The sequence below is a fragment of the Pygocentrus nattereri genome, chromosome 17 (assembly GCF_015220715.1).
Source record: "Pygocentrus nattereri isolate fPygNat1 chromosome 17, fPygNat1.pri, whole genome shotgun sequence".
NCBI classification, from domain to species: Eukaryota; Metazoa; Chordata; class Actinopteri; order Characiformes; family Serrasalmidae; genus Pygocentrus; species Pygocentrus nattereri.
The window spans coordinates 19,666,937-19,680,881 of record NC_051227.1 but is presented as its reverse complement, the minus strand read 5'-3'; positions in this window follow the sequence as shown (position 1 = coordinate 19,680,881).

Here is a 13,945-nt window from a genome sequence, read left to right as displayed (position 1 = left end):
CTTTAGTTGCCACCAAGCAACAGACTCTTGAGAACACAGACCAGATGGACAAGGCTGAGAAGATTTCCATCAGTATGTAAGACCTCTTCCATCTGGACTTTCAAGATGCCTTGAGGAAGAGAAAAAAAAGAATCACATGCTCAAATCTTTTTTCTCTTCCTTCTTTTTTTTGCACTGTAAATTAAATCCAAACACACCTGCAGCTGCTCAGTGGAGGAAATTCAAGCAATATCTAACTGTAATATGGGAAAAGACTGCATAGCCAAGTGTAGACTTACCTAACTGCTGGCTGAAGGCTGAAGAAACATCCAGATGATGAGGAGATCCTACCGTGTCAGTCCTCCAATCAATAAAATCAATTAATCAGTCAGCTTCTTTCCCTCTCTAAATCCAAAGCTCATACTCTGAAAGTCATAACATGGTCATAATTCAAATTGGAGGGTACCACTATTCTCATCACCACTTCCAACACTTCTCCTCTGCAGTGATGTATTTCAAGCTACCCAGGACCAAATCTTTCATTCCTGCTGGCATTTGAAAGTAAAAGTAAGAACAAATAGACAGACACCCACTGTCAATCTGATGCTATTTTTTACATCAGCTCACAATTTACTGGTATTTATTGGAATTTACCAATATAGTCACTCTACCTGTACTCGTTCATTGAATTCAGTGAAAAATGTAACACTGCTTTACTGTTGGAAATAGGGCTGTCTCTACTGATTAAATTACTAGTTTAGTAATCTATGATTATTCTGATGATTAATCAACTAGTGAGAGAGTTTTCAAGTGGCAAAAAATAAAAATGGACTTGGGCTAGAACAATAGAAAATCATGCATATCATTTAAAACATTCTGAAACACTCTGAAGTATAAATAGGAATATCCATCAGACTCTTGTTGTGAAAGAGATGTTGCTTTCACACACTAAAAATGGCAGAAATGTGCATGTGATGTGCAAAATATACTGTAAGCACCTGTGTGCTACTAATGACTGCCATTTAGCTTGATTAAAGGGCACATTGTTGTGCATTGTATTTTCTTGTTTTCCTTTCCCATTCATGACATTTGGCTGAAAAACAGTCATAATTCATTTTTACATGACCATTTTTGAACTATCCTTTATATGACCCCATTACCAAAAAGTTGGGACACTGTGCAAAATGTAACCAAAATCAAAATTCAATGATGTGCAAATCATTTAAGCCCTATGTCACTGAAAATACTACAAACACAATATATCAAATGTTGAAACTGAGAAATATTTGTTGTTTTGTTGAAAAATATATGCCCATTTTTAATTTGATGCAAAAAACATGTTTCAAAAAAGTTAGGATGGGGGCCTGTTTTCCGCTTTCATCACTCCTTTTTAACAACACTCTGTAAGCATTTGGGAACTGAGGAGACCACCTGCTGTAGTTTTGAAAGTGAAATGTTTTCCCTCTCTTGTTTGATATAGGACTTCAGCTGCTCAACAGTTCGGGGTCCCCTTTGTCATATTTTTCATTTTATAATGTGCCAAATGTTCTCAGTGGTGGCAGGTCTGGACTACAGACAGGCCAAATTAGTGCCCAGACTCTTTTAATACAGAGCAATGCTGCTGTAATACATTGAGAATGTGGTTTGACATTGTCACTGAATTAATCAAGATCTTCCCTGAAAAAGACATCATCTGGATGACAGCACATGTTGCCAAAACATGTATATATCATTTAGCATTAACGGTGCCTTCACAGCTGTGCACATCACCCATGCCATGTGCACTAATGCACCCTTATACCATCATGAATACTGGCTTTTGAACTGTGCCCTGATAACAAGTTGAGTGGTCATGTAGGAGCCTGGATGACACAATGTCCATGATTTTCAAAAAGAATTTCAAATGTTGATTTGTCGGACTGCTGGACACATTTCCACTTCCCAGGTGGCAGCATTCCTGGATCCTGTGTAGATATGGTTTCCTCTTTGCATTTCAGAATTTTAATTAGTATTTATGGATGCAGCGATGAACTGTTTACACAGACAGTGGTTTTCAGAAGTGTTCCTGAGTCCATGCAGTGATTTCTACTACATAATCATGTCTGGTTTTAATGCCTGAGGGCCCAAAGATCACAGCCAGCAAATACTGGCTTTCAGCCTTGTCCTTTGCATACAGATATTTGTCCAGATTCTTGGAATCTTTTAATGATTATGTACCGTAGATGATGAAACCCCAAAGATCTTTGCTATTTTACATTGAGAAACTATGACTACATTATCATTATAGGTCTAGTGTAAGGTAACCGCCTGTGGCTTCCATATAGCACTTTTGAAAGTTTGAACACACTTCTGTTTTAAAGGGGTCTAACAAACCAGGCAATTAGATGGCCAACAAAAAAAAGCCATGAGTGGAGAGTATGCCCTCACAGTTGACTCTCTCCTCAGACACTGTAACAAGCTTCATACTAGATAATGCACAGTTTCATCAAAGTCCACATGGGATGAAGCCTCTGATTGTTACCATTAGTGCAGAGGTGAAAAGAAGCTGCACCACATCAGTAGAGGCAATTCCACTGCACTCCACACAAGCTATTCGGGACTTCTTCAAAGGCCTGCCCTGGCTTTGAGTCCTCCGAAGCACAATGAAACCCATTCAGACGTGCTGGGTGTTAAAGCGTAGCAGCTCACCTGGGAGCCAGCTCGCAGGAGTCCGCCGGACATTTCCCGGGCTAATAGCTTTTCGGATTGGAAGTTAATTCTGTGGTGGAATTAAATTATAAAGCATGTCAAAACAAATTAACGTCTAGCTGCAAGCAGGTGCTTTGTTGACAGGCCTGGGGAATTTGTAATCTCGTGAAGGAGCCCTCAGTTCTATTAGTGGTGCGGTCTCGTGTACGACGTTAATTCGTTGGGTTTGTCCTTTCCCTGTCCCCTGTGTGCATGCGTGCGTGTGTGGGGTCCCCTGGTGTGAAGCACAAACACATAACAGTTACCAGCCAATTTTGAAGCAATATCTGGTGAGCTGATAATGTTGTGCTAGATTATATATCAGAGTCCTACGCTTATCGCTCCTGCATATTCCAATAACATGTAAAGTGTAAGGATTTGCTCACACCTACATGTATCATTATGCAGTGTTACAGCCTGTTCATTTGGGCCAAAGGCCTCCCTATTCTGGATATCTTGCATCATCTCTAGAAATGCAGTATATAAAACAGTACTAGCAATAAGACAGAACAGCATTTTAATAATTGACCTATCTATGATCCCAAGCCTGGAGTCAGGTTGCCATTTGGTGAGGTAATGTCCCATCATCCTATATTCATGCTGCACTAAACCAACTACTTTATACATCATCATTCTCTGAACAAACCTTTTTTATTTTTGTTTTTCAGTTTTTGACATAATTCATAAACAGCACCCTGCTAGAAAAACCAGCGTAGACCAGCATAGTTATGTAGTCACAAATAAAGCCATGTTTTAAATAAATAAAGCCAGCATATGTTGTTTCATTTTATAAGTCATTTCATTTTATAAGGTTTTTGTCTGACAGTGAGAGCACACTTCTGTAGTGGCAGGTAGCAGGTATACAGTATAACAAACAAAACATTGTGCATGCTGCTGCTGCTTTGCTGTGTCCGCCTGCTATAAAAGATTACATCAATTAATATAGAAAGGCTTAAATGCATCACTCCATATTAAGGACATTTTAGGCATGTCAATTTGGTCTTTAGTGATTTGCTGTAATTGTAGCTGTCTTGTTGATTCAATCTTGAATGTGTGTCTCACTAGATCTATTATGCATTTATCTACCTATATTTTCCTTACCTATATTTGACACATGGATACGCTGCACCCTCTGGCCCCTCTGTGGTTTTTTGGATGCATTCTTTTATAGTGAGGTTTGGCCTTTACAGAGTGTTTGCAGAAATCCCATTCAAATTAATGTGAACTACTGGTTTTGTAAAAATACCTAACCTTTTGCCACAACATTACCTAGGGGCAATTTAGCATCTCCAGTTTACCTAACTGTTACATAACTTATATTGTTTTGTGGTGATGCTGTTTTGCTATCCAGTGTCGACCAGAGCAGGATAGGCTCCCACTTTGAGTCTTGGTTCTGCTCAAAGTTTCATCCTCTTGCTCTTACGAAGTTGTCCTCACTTGTAAAGCCGCTTTGTGACAATGTCAGTTGTAAAACGCACTATCCAAATAAACTTTGAATTGAATTGAACTGGCTTTCCGCCAGTCAGATTTGCATTAGAGTAACCACAGCTTTACGCTACTGAGCTGGACTGTGTTATTGTAGCTAATTAACATCACCTGACACAATGAGTTTTATTTGAAATTAATTTCGCAATGTCAGTTTAAGTATTTTGACAAAAAACTTTGTGTGGTGCAGTTTCTCATTAAGTTGAATGAGATTTTTGCTAACGTGTTAAAAAAAAAAAAAGTACAAATTTGCTGCGAAATTCATAAGACTTCATTTTTATGAAGCCACCCATGTTAATTCATTCATCATTCATCATATTATTTACAAATCCTTGTTCACAGCTTGGTTGAATACAGTGTTTTAAACTTAGTCTAGGAGAGCCAACTCAGGCACAGATGAGTCAACATGCTCATTATTCAGCCGTAATCCACTGCCGGCTCCCCTGTGAAGGTCACACTCAGTTCCCCCCCCTGCATCATATCCGACAGTAAAAGGGAGTCGCAGGCTGCACCCTCACATGCATACTAAACGCAGGCCCACTTAAGGAGATGTGGAAAGGGGGAGGGATTGCAGGGTCACTGTCAGCTCTTTAATTATACCAACAGGAAAAGAAAAGGATGGGATGTAAATATTTTCTAATGAACCAAGAGTTTGCTATCAGACCTCTCGGGCTGAAACAGTCTACTTTTTGTGGGTCCCCAAGGTTTTAAAGATTTAATGAGGCAGTTTCTTTCTTTTCTTTGGGGAGGGGGTGTTTTGATGGGGGTGGTGGGGGTGTTGAAAGTTACCATCTACACACTGAAAACGCAGTGCAGGAAAGACATCTCTCATGAATTCGTCATTTCCTCTGCTGTTTCTCTCAACACTGTCTCATTCTACATACAAGGAATAAATCTTTTTTTTTGCACTGTGCCTCTGATCAGATATGTAAATAACATCCCTGACTAAGCTGGAATAGAATTTGTCTGCTAATAAGCTTCACTGTGATTTTGAATCCAGATTACATCACAGAGCATCAGACTTCATGATTCAAATATGCACAGTATGAGATGGTGAAAGGTATAGAGGAATTTACATTTCATTATAAAGACATGCTTTCTGCTCTATAGTAGAAACGGCATCAATCAAATGAAGGGATTCAACTGGAATATGAAGCTAGCACTGTGCAACTTCGTAGAATTCAAACTCTCCATAGAAAGCTCTACAACAATCATGACATTTGAGACGTGTCCAGAAAGATGCACAGAAGGCTGTTGCAATAAAATCAGTATCCAGAAGTGGTAATAATATCTCAAGGCAATATTTTGTTTATCACTTAATATTTTCTTGATGTTCCCAAAACTGCTTGAAATGATAAACAAGACATCTAAAACATGCTTTGGTGTCTGTTTTATATAATACAAAATCTACATCACAGTAATTATTTTTATTAAAATAAACAAATCAAATGGTTAATATGACTGGTGAGGATCTTTTGAATGGAAGTTTTGATCAACTGCATAATAACTGATTTTGAAAGATGGGACATGCCTAAACTATTCTACAACCTTTTGTCTTGTCAGGTCCTCTGTCAGTGAATTTGTAGTCAGTTTGCAGGACTGCTGTTTGTTATTCTGTTACTTTATACAGGTTTTTCAATCTGCTTTGCTTGTTTTCAGTCATAATTCATATTTGCATGACCATTTTCAACCTCTCTTTGCCCCTTAGAGATAAACAACACAAATTGTTTTTGTTATTGTGCTTTTTAAGAGCCTATTTCAGGGAAAACTGAATCTTCCTCACTTTTTGGACGTAAAAGATTTTGATGTAGTATGTAAACACTTAAAGTTTCAAATTGTACTGTCACTCCCCAGTCCATGTCATTTTTGTATGAAAACTAAGCTGCAAAAATAGCCTGTTTTGAATTCACTGATGTTATGTCACAGAAAAAAAGTCATTTACATATTTCTGCCTATTCAGTCTACAGTAAGTTTGGCCCTGCCCTCTCATGCTGAGGTTTGGAGATGTCAGCCCAGTTTTTAGAGCTAGGCACAATACAGGTCAGCCAATTAGAAGAGAGGTCATTTATATAAATCATTCTTTGAAGAGCAGTAACAAAACAAGCATGTTTAATTACAAGGGATGGACCTTTTTTTTACAGAATCATTGAAAGAAAAAACAAGAAAAAACAAGAAAAATGCAGGATATGGGCTCTTTAACACATATGTAAATAATCTCTGTTCTAATTGGTTGCTCTGTGTTGTGCCTCATTCAAAATGTAGTCTAGGCTGAAACACTCCTTATAACTTCAGCTTGAATTGGTGAATAAGTAGATATTACTTGTTTTCTATGGACTGGAGAGTGATACTTTGAAACTTTCTACATAAAAGTCTTTTATTTAAAAAAGAGGGACACTTGCTTCCCATCATATAGGCCTTAATACTTTGTTTCCAACAAAGGCTATTTCCACATGGCTGCTCTGCTGGCTGCTGTGGTCACAGTGGTCGCTCTGCCACAGACAGTTCTGGGCTATTCACAAAAGACGTACATAACAGCCCAAATTGCTATTCAGCTATTGGAAGCTTGAAAAAATTCAGAGGTCAAACATTCAGCATCACTATTCTTGTCAAGAATGTCAAGGTACAAACGATGCAGACAGTTTTAGAATGCCATGCAAACACTGAATATTTTATTTGAGTAATTAGTCCTTAATGATTAGCACACCAGGCTGTGCACATCAGTGTTTCTGCCTGAAGGAGCTTCATTTGCTTCACTGTATTCACAAAAGACTCCTCAGAATTCTTTGTCCACCAATTTTGACTTTTCCCACCATCATCGATCATCTAGCCAATCAATCCTGCACTACTCCGCCCAAGAAAACAAAGCAAGCATAGCAAGACAGACCAATTTGGAAAACCTACCTCAGTACACCTCTCTAATCTTGCTGAGATACTGATCGACTCCCTCAGGGTCCTACAGTTCCTTATCCTCTGATCCATAATTCATCACCAAACCAAGCTCTATCATCTCCCATCATTGCTATACTATCAACACCATCAAGTTCACCCCTTTTCAGGTTAATCACCAGACCAGGCTTCAAGTCAATCACTCAAGAGTGGCACTTAGATTAGTTAGATTCATGGAATTCCAAGCTGCCAATTGCAATAACCTATTTTCACAGCCATTCTACACTCAAGGTACAAAAAAAAAAAAAAGGTACACAAGGTACACAAAAAAGGTACAAAACTGTCACTGGGGCAGTGCCCCTATTGTCACTGGCGTGGTACCCTCAAGGGTACATCTCAGTACCGTTAGTCAGGGAACATAACTGTAGCATAATCCACTGAAATGATATTTTCCAAGTTGTATTGACTCCACACACCTGTCTCATCTCCATGCTCTTTACTGTTCTGTTTGAAAACATGAGGTAATAAAAAGGTACAAATGCTTTTCCACTGGGAAAAAACTATTTAAGGTATACAACTGGATTTTAAAACCACTGTTGAACTTTTGAGGGTACATTTACACCATTAAATACCTTGATGAATGAAAAACATACCAGCACAGAACCTTTATTTCTAACAGCACAGCCTAGACATTTAAATATAAGAGTTCGTCAAGGGTTCCTTAGTAAAGGCATTGGTTATATATAGAATCATCATAATCCGAAAGACAACTGAATATCTTAAGGTTCTTTACCTGGTGAAACAGTTGTTCTTACCTGGTGAAACAGTTGTATACAGTTCTTTACAGAAAAGCTGGTTCTTTATAGCATCAAGGGACAGAACACTTTTCTGTACTATATAGAACTTGGTGTGTTTCCGGTTTCCACAAGCTAAATTTACTCTACTAATTAGTTATGGTTTTTGTTTGATCTATATCTAAAAATGAATTCCAGTTCATAAATCACATTTACTACAGCCGCAACCTGATCAACATGATCTCTGTCTCTGAGCTGCAGCAAGCTGATCACATCACCTTGAGAATTACTAACTCTCCATCAGATTCAGTGCACTGCCCTTAGCCAATCAAGCAGTGCAGTACTGGCTCAGGGTGCTGGGGAAAATGCTCTTGACTGATGGAGCAGCTGTTGCAAGGCAGAAATAACACTTTGCTTTAAAACATTTTCCCACATTTCAAAAACACCTATCAAAAACTTCAGGTTCAAGGTTTAGTAAACATGGCTAAAGTAACAAGGCTTACTAATACAGTTAATAACTCCAACAATGAATGTTAAAGTAGAGTGAAGACCAGTTTGGTAAGTACCTCAAAAGGGTTTTTTCTAATCTCATTCTATAGTATTTTCATGCTACGGTACGTTTAATATTGCTGCATGTATTTAGTTTGTTCTGGTTGTTATGGTCTTTTAGCTCTGTGACTAATGGTCTGTATAACACTAATAACACGACTGAGGGGGCAGGCGCAGGTTGGAGGTTAGAGAACTGGCCCTGTGACCGGAAGTTTGCCAGTTCAATCCCCAGGGCCGACAGTCCGTCAATGAGGTGTCCATGAGCAAGACACCTAACCCCCAATTGCTCCCCGGGTGCCGTGAATAGGGCCGCCTACCGGCAGTAGGCCTACCCCCTAGTGTGTGTGTTTTCGCTAGTGTATGTATGTGGTGTTTCATTTTCACGGATGGGTTAAATGCAGAGGTGGAATTTCCCTGTTTGTGGGATTAATAAAGTATCACTTAACTTATACACTACCATTTCATTTTGACTTCCATTGTCTGGTTTTTGGAACTTTCTTATATTTAGTGTTTAAAGAATGATGTTCTGATTCTTTTTTTAAAGGATGATTGTATTTATGATAGGGTTCAGTTGATCGTGTTTCTCTAGTTGATGTGTTTGATACCGATATTATGCACTGTCCAGCTGTTTTGTCCTGCCTTTTAGCTTGTTTGGCTTATAGTTCAACCATGGTGGATTGCAAATCTAGTCTGCAACATAATTCCAAGGAAACTTACTTCTTAGTTTTCCACCATTACCCTTCCATCTTCATGAAAGAATTCTGTGTCTGTCTACCTAATTTCTATCTGCTCCATCTGTGGCATGTGGTTGATTGCCATGGACAATAGTTTCCCTGTTCTAATGTAACAAGGTCAAAAACTTGTATACTTTTGTAGTGAAACTGGATAAATGAGAGAAGAGAAGCAAGAAGAGAAATAGCAGCAATTTATTTAACAATAATTCTATGCGGTGCAAGATGACCTGACAAGGGCAATGCATGACTGGTTCCATATCAAAATAAAAAAATGTAAAATAAGAAAACACAAACTTTCCACTTTACACATCAAAGGAAGCAACACTATAGTTGCAGTCCAATTAAGTTACTGAATTATTCAAACTTTCCACAAAATACACCAAAGATCCACTGCAACCACAGAAAACTAAGGGCAGCAAAAAGATAATGAATGCTGTTAATGGCATCCAAACACTAAAACACAATATGTATAACAATCATTAAAACAACACTGTAAAAAGCACATAGGAACTAGACAAGTAGGATAGACAGTGTAGCCACAATTGAAATCCTTGAAGCTACTTAATTCGTTTTACTCCAATACTTAGATCTAGAGAGTTTCTGGGCTACTATAGCTCCCCTCTTCCCACATTACTCTAAAACAGGCTCTTTATAGGCTGGATGGACTGGAGAGAGTGAAAGGTACATTTGCAACAATGTACATGTAGCACATCAGACTTTATTGGTTTTCCACGATATGAGCCCTTTATCTCAAAACACCTATTTAATAGATATGGGCAGGTGCTGAGTGACATGTCCATTAGCTTCTGTTATAAATCTGTTTTGAGTCAACAGCTTTTTGTTCTTTTTGAAAGCACAGGAAACAATGTATTGTCTGTGGCAATTGTCGATACACTACAGATGCAGCAGACAAAGATTAGGCTAAAAAACACTGCATTTCTGCTTTAGTAGCCCTTTGATGAACTTGCCTAATCTCTTGTGAAAGAAATGTACTCATGCAATAACCAGAATTCAACACAATTTCTAATACATTCGTCTACCACTTATGTCACTCTATTTCAAAACAGATGTCTGTACCGTGCAGTATATAAAGCAATGGTCAGCCTCTAATATTTTACACTAGTGCAAGGTGAGGAGCAGTGAACAGGCCAAACTGTGAACACACCATTTGTTATCAGGAAAGGGGTGGCTGTAAAAAAGAGTTCTTGCCCTTTGATAAAGCGTAGATCAAGGTGGAAGATAAGAAATGGGTATCGATCAGTGGCCTCTTTATCTGCCTCACCGGTGATGAACAGAGAACACAATCAGTCTTGGCCGAGAGGGCCAAGCGTGCCAATGGCTTTTCCGAAGGCTTGCTTTACTCCTCTGCTGCTCTGGTTCCTCGTTATACCACATCATGGAGGGTCATCCCTCTCTTCCCTTCCTTTCCCTTATGTACGGCTATATAGTACCACTTTGAGAGGGGTGATATGAATGTTTATCCTCCAAGCTCTGTGGGGGACTCATTAGCTAAAGGTACTATAAGTCAAAGCAATAGATACTACACTCCTACCTCAGGGTGTAAAATATTGTTTTAGCACCTTTTCTTCAAGGCATAACGTTTCATTAGAAAGGGGCAGACAAATTGGGGTTTTCTTTTTATGATAATAATCTATGTGCTTAATGACAACTATAGCTGCTGGGCTTTGACTGAATATGGTGGCCATTATAGCTGAGCTGAAAAGCCTGCAGAGACAGCAGACTGGGACATGCACGGAAATTGTCATTCATAAACCAAACCACCCATCTAGAGGATTTATGTTGGTGAATAATGAAGAACTCTATCTCTGCACAAAAAAGTCCCAGAGCTCACAGGTATACGTATAAACATGACAATGATACAGCATGCACAAATTTGCATGCGCTGCCACAAAGAGTGTGTGCATGCACACAAACACGTGTGCGTGAAAATCTTTGCCAGCATCAGACCACTCAGGGAATACTGATGCAATATAGACGCTCGCGCAGCACAAGCCGGATATCAATTAATGTGATGTATGAGACCAGTGCCTGCTAATTAAGGCATGGTGATGTATTTAATAACATACATTAAAACCATAATTAGGTGTAAATTGAGCTGCTTTTCCATTCTCTTCCAATCAACACCCAGGATAAGGTTGATAAATGCAGTCCACAGGGACAGTGATAAGAGTGTGGTTGAAAAACTGGGAAAGTTCAATGCAGTTTCAGAGGGTAATGTTTTTTTTTTTTTCCCATTCTGCTCATGAAAAAAAAATGTCTTGTGGTGGTTGGGATAGTGTAGTGGTTAACACCTCTGCCTTCTACACTGTAGACTGGGGTTCAATCCCCACCTGGGTAAAACACCCTACACTATACCAATAAGAGTCCTTGGGCAAGACTCCTAACACCACCTTGGCCTACCTGTGTAAAATGATCAAATTGTAAGTCGCTCTGGATAAGAGCGTCAGCCAAAATGCCATAAATGTAAATGTCTTAGAGATCTGTTGAATACGTTTCATTTAGCCAAAGTCATCCGAGTGTGAGAGAAAAGATCGCTCAAAAGAAATCTTAACTTAAAAAGACATATAACATTCTTGATTATTTAGCAAACCAGTCATGTCATGATGAAAAGGAGCACGATGTAGATGCATTCTTAAAGTTAAAAGTAACGAAAACCAAACTCTTTGGAGTGATGCCATAGAAGAAACACTTTGGTTCCCCAGAGAACCTTTCAGTAGATGCTTCTTTAAAGACTGATTTGAGTAAACGAGTTTTGAGTGTGTTGAAATGCTTCCTGAAATCTTAACAACCTCAATATAAAGTAAAGGTTTACAGCAATGCTGCAGTGGCCTCCTGAGAGAGATTTACCAGTTGAAAAACCCCGCTGGTGGAGGGTGAAATGAACTTTTAAAAAATTACACCTGCATTGAGGCGGATTTTTGTGGACAGGCCTGATTTGAATTGCAGCCATATAACTGTACAAACTGTCTTTACACCATTATTATAAGGGAGACAATGGATTACCCAAACAACCGACAGTATTTGTCAGATGAACCAGACAATGCACCAAATGCTCAAGTTAGCAAGGTAGCTGGTCATACCTTACCTCAGTTTGGCTTTGTTTCTCTGGCTGCAGGGTAAAACAAGCTTGTCTTGGCTGTCCATGTTGTACTGAATGAAGATAGAATCATTGTTTTCTTCATGATTTTGTTCAGTAACTGAGGTGAGAGTCATCGCAATGCTAGCTTGTATTTTTTAGCCTACAGATCATTGGCTATACCAGAAGTCAGCACTGGTTGGCACCACAAGGGTTCACAATGGTTGTCTGATGTTTTTGCGCAATGCATGCTGGGTATTGTAGTGAAAGAACACTGCTGAATGAAAACATGAAATAACATCTTTGTCAAAACGATGAGCCTATATGATATACCACTGTGCTAGAATATTGCATAAAATGACAAATAACATATTAAATTCTAGTTTTAGGCTTTAGTCTTGGATGAAACCAGATAGAAATTCAGACTCCTGGAGGTTTGAAGCCCCTTGCTTTTGCATTGCATGTCCAAACTACAAGTCCATTTTATGGATTGAGGAAATATTTGTCAGGCTTGCAGCAAAATGCCCTGTCACTATAACGGATTATGGGTTTTATGAGGCCCTGTTGAGGCAGAGGATCTGGCCCTGTAAACATGCTCTGTAGGCCACCACAGCAAGCCAGAGATGTTGTCCAATCACAAAGTTAAAATAGCCTTTCACTGTGATTGAAAACGTGCACCAATGAAACAATTCACAAGCTTCTTTGATACTAGTGGAAACTGGTCTCTTGTCCTTCATCCCTTTTCCTTCTTTTCTTATGAATATTAGCAAGATAATTCTGATGGGTGTGCACAAACAGACAGACATGTTTTGGCACCTCTGTTTTATTTAATCACTGTAGGGCTTCTGATCTGGCTTGCTTCTTCTGAGGGCCAATGCACTATGGCATCTACCAGGCAGGCCAAGCTGCAATCAAAATCATGTCAGATTCTCTCTCTCACTCAATCACTTGATCATATATTCAGTTGTACTTTCATGCTTATTTATATGGTAATGAAGTCTGAATGGGAATCTTATCTTCTTTAATCTCCACTGCAATGTGTCAAAAAATTCTGTGCACATGTGCAATCTACTGCTTATTCTCGAAATGCTAAACAATTGTTTACACATTATGCTACCTGTGTGTACATGCTTGCATGACAATAGAGGAGAAGAGGTTCAAAGAACTACTCAATTCTTTGAAGAAGGTTCCTCTACAGGGACAATAAGGTTCTTTCAGATGCAGAGAGCAAGCTAATATATTGCTGGAATAAATATGATTTGCAGAGAATATTGCCTTTAATATGCATTGCTACTGAAAGAGCTAATTTGAGGTATACTTTCTCTTCAGCACAGCCATACTGTTTATTCCAATCTGCAAATTGATCTGTACTCCTGTTGTCCATTTCTTCTCCTCTGCTGCCTCTCAAGTCAAACTCGATAAATCTTCTGAGTGTAAGAGGCAAATTGGCATCAGTTTAAAAGCCCTGCCTGTCTTACCTTGTGATTTGTGCGTTTGTATTTATGTGAATACCAATCACTTCCAAAAGGTTTCATTGACAACTGCCATTAGGTCTTGGTTATCCAATGGCTTTAAGGGCCCTCAAACTTCAGGTTAAAGTACAAATCCAATGAATGTTCTAGTAGATATAGCTCCTACACACTTTGCAATCTATCCATCCTTGACATCCGTGCATGGAGATATGTGATAAATGT